Here is a 4,034-nt window from a genome sequence, read left to right on the forward strand (position 1 = left end):
ATCCTCTGACTTCCACATATATGCACTTGCACATGTGCATGTTATCCATTACCCGTGCACGCGTGCACGCACACACACGCCCAAACACACACACACATAAATATAAGAAAATTTTTGAAAAAAATTCTGAGCCACACCTTTTATAGATAAGTTCAGACAGCTAGTCAATAGCAGATCACTTCCCTCTGATGTTACTTCAGTATCATTATATGTTGACATTGTTTACAGTTTGAGAGCCGGTCACTCTGCATGAGCATCATGAATGATAAATGATAATGCTGCTCAAGCTGGGGGTATTGGTCATCACCATACATGTGCTTAGCATGAGTTAGTGTGAGTTCAAACCCCAGCACCAAAACAAAACAAAAAGAAAAAAGTGCTGTTTCAAAGGCAATAAAATTCACACAAAGTGATTCTCCACAGAGTAGTCACTCTATTGCCAAAACGCTGTTTACCTCAAAGTGAACTAAATGAAGCCTTAACCCCTCTTTTTCTATATAAAGGATAAAAGCTAGTGAAACAATAAGCAAATATTTGTTGGGTACATTCTATGTCTTCAGCTACATGAAGATGATCTTAAGAGCTTTAAAAAAAAATGGTCACTGTATGTCCTGGTATGAGTAGATATTTATTTGAATTCCTATAATTAGAAATTTCTAAATTATGTTTTCAGCCAAGATCTCCTTTTTTTTTTTCAGTCCTAGGGATCAAATTTTAATCCTCATTCATGACAAGTAAGTCCTCCCAGTATTACTTCTTTTTTTTTTTCAAGGCAGGGTTTCTCTGTGTACTCATTCTGTAGACCAGGCTAGCCTCAAACTCAGAAATCTGCCTGCCTCTGCCTCCCAAGTGCTAGGATTAAAGGCACACCACCACCACCCAGCCCAGCATTACTTCTTAACACTTCAAATAATAACAGCAATAACAATAAGGATATTTATTGAGTATGTACCAAGACTGGGTTAAGTGTTTTACAAACATAAATTTAATCCTCATAACACCTTGCAAGGTATTAATGACCTCTGCCTTAGTCCATTTGTGTTTCTATAACAAATTGCCTGAGGCTAAGCTATAGAGTTGTGTTTACCCCAAGGCTTCTCTTTTTTTTACATAATCTTTGTGTTTCTTTGAAATGCATTTAATTTTTACCAATTAAATATGTAACAAATAAGTGCAGTTAAGAGCAGAAACTCATGTTGTTCTCTCAAATATTCATCCTGATAGGCCAAAATTCACTTAAAATATTTCTACTAAACGAAATCCATACCTCAAGGCTTCCTCGTATTTTTCCACTTATGATCCTTTTCCACCTAAGAAATTTCTACATGGCTCTGAATATATAGGCATATAAAACAGGTATACAAACAAAAAATTATTTTAAAGTCATTCTTTTTTTTAAAGAATTATTTATTTTATGTATATGAGTACACTGTAGCTGTCTTCAGACACACCAGAAGAGGACATCATATCCCATTAGAGATGGTTGTGAGCCACCATGTGATTGCTGGGAATTGAACTCAGGACCTCTGGAAAAGTAATCAGTGCTCTTAACCACTCAGCCATCTCTCCAGCCCTTAAAGTCATTCTTTAGCATCATACTTTTTAAAGATGAAAGCAAGATTGCATGGAAACAGGTATGCTCATTTTTTATATCCATTTCTTTTTACACAAAGAATTAAATCTTGGCTGAATATTTGATAATCCAGGACTCACAAAACATTTTTCAGAATTGCCTAATATTTTGATTTTATAGGCATCAACATCGAGAATACTGCGCTGTGGCAAATACTTAGCACAAAGGACAGACACACAGACAATTTAGTAATTATTAGAGATCGAGGCTTAATATCGAGCCAGAATTCACTTAGTGCTATTTCATCTTGTGAACCTCCAGTCAGCAACTCAAACAGGAAAATTTAAAAATCAAAGCCTCTAACACCATACAACTCAAAAGCATATTTATGTGAGACTTACATGCTGAGGAACATGGCAGGGAAACGCGGAGACACTTTGTCTTCGGTCATTAAATTACTACCTGTCTAGAAAAGCAAGAATCTTGTCACGTCCTGTGAAAACACTAAAGATCAGGACATGCTAAAGTCTCTCGAGTCTGAGCAGAGGTGTCACTGCCAGTGTTCGTTGACACTGTGTGCTGTGGCAATACGCACAGGGCAGAATACACATGCTGCGTGTTCAGAGCCAAGGCTGCAGCGAAGCCACGTGATACAACTCAGGCGAGTGTCACCAGGGACACTGTGGACTTGTTACATGGTTGATTTCAAAATGGTTTTTGGTGGTTGCATGTTCAGAAACCTTCTATTGTTCCCAAAATTTGGGGGCTGACTAACGTCTGGTCACATGACCGCAGATGAGGTCACAACCTATAGTTAGAGAAGCTCAGCTTTAGTTCTTGGTCCTGTCGTTGGCAGGATAGTTTGATATCCGGCAACTGGGATTGGAAGGTTGTCTGCGAAACTTGGACGAAGGTCTACGAAGGAGAGAGAGTAACAGGGATGAGTTTGCATTATAGTAACTCATTTTTGTGGGGATTGGTGTAGATCCCTGAGACCCGCTCTACATCACAGAGATCTAATTTAGCCTAGAGAGATAAATTTCAGTCTCTTGAAAAAAGACAGAAACTTGCTTGTGAGCGTGATGCTCCATGACCTCCTCACTTAGAAAACGCCCTGCCCCCCCAGTTAGAAAACGCCCCACCCCCAACCTTGTCACGTTAAGAAAGCAAGACTCTGCATGAACAAACCACAGCCTTTCTTTTATGACCAGTGGTCTTCTAGATAATTCTTACTTGATCCTAAAAGTAAACTAGTATCTCTTATCTAGGTTTCTTTAGGCTTTCTCTTTAAAAGTCCTGAGCTACCAGATGAGAGAAATAGGTGTCCTTTACCACCATCATGGCATCACCAGAGATGGCAGCCTTGCCTGAACCCAAACTTCTAACCAACCCTATCAAATGTCAGGCTTGCAAGTCAAGTCATACTGGATTGTTCAGACCAGCCTGTCTGATTGTTGGATACCACAAAAATGCTTATCAGATGGTTAATTGCTAGGAGGACCGGCGCACCATATTCCATGGGGATGTGGTCGTAGGCTGTATAAGAAAGCCAGCTAAGCATGTGCCTGAGAGATCCAACCAGCAAGCAATTTTTGTCCATGGTTTCTGTTTCAAGTTTCTTTTCCTGATTCCCTGAAAGGAAGGGCTGTAACCTGCAAGCTGAAATGCATCCTTCCCCGCTCCCCGCCCGCCACCCCCACTGAGTTGTTTTGAATCAGAATGGTGTATCATAGCAACAGAAAGAAAACCAGAGTAACAGCCTAAACCAGAAATTTTTGTATTCCATGTGCTGTGGTTCTAGGGATCCAGGGATTCAGAAGGAAGCAACAAGGTATCTCCAGTCACTGTAGAGTCTACATTCCCGAAGGCAAAGATACTTTGAGCAAATCTCCAAGATTATCATAAATGACTGCAAATTCCATGAAGAAGAGAAACAGGATATGGGGAGAGCCAGGATCCAGATACAGATAATAGAAAGGAAGCCTGGGTGGGACCACATGAGAACAAGTGCTAAGAGAGGGGGAAAGAGGAAATAGCGATCCAGAGGCCCTGGGGTTGATAGGTTCTTGCTGTATTATAGGAAAGGAAAAGCATCAGAGTGGAAGAAATGCAAAGAACAAGTAGAAGAGGAAGAGGAAGGGACAGACGACTCCCGGCCAGGCTGAGCTTGAGTTTTATTCTAACTACTAGAGAAAGTCCTGAAAATTCTTCAGTAAAGAAGTGCATCCCGGCTGGGTAATGGTGGTGTGTGCCTTTAATCCCAGCACTTGGGAGGCAGAGGCAGGAGGATTTCTGAGCTTGAGGCCAACCTGGTCTACAGAGTGAGTTCCAGGACAGCCAGGGCTACACAGAGAACCCCTGTCTTGAAAAACAAAACAAAACAAAACAAAAAAGTGCATCCCAGTTTACATTAAACATTAATCTGCAAACTTAATAGAAGAGGATTTAGGAAGCTACTAGA

At 40.5% G+C, this 4,034-nt stretch overlaps 1 long non-coding RNA gene across 1 annotated transcript; it reads right to left on the reverse strand.

The window, feature by feature from the left end:
• Positions 1-1,945: 1,945 nt before the first annotated feature.
• On the reverse strand, positions 1,946-3,256 carry LOC116083762. The gene is made up of 2 exons (XR_004115902.1): positions 3,083-3,256; positions 1,946-2,488 (listed from the first exon to the last, which is right to left on the reverse strand). It is a non-coding gene; the product is annotated as an uncharacterized LOC116083762 (long non-coding RNA).
• Positions 3,257-4,034: the final 778 nt, after the last annotated feature.

The sequence above is a fragment of the Mastomys coucha genome, unplaced genomic scaffold (genome assembly GCF_008632895.1).
Source record: "Mastomys coucha isolate ucsf_1 unplaced genomic scaffold, UCSF_Mcou_1 pScaffold8, whole genome shotgun sequence".
Lineage (NCBI taxonomy): Eukaryota > Metazoa > Chordata > Mammalia > Rodentia > Muridae > Mastomys > Mastomys coucha.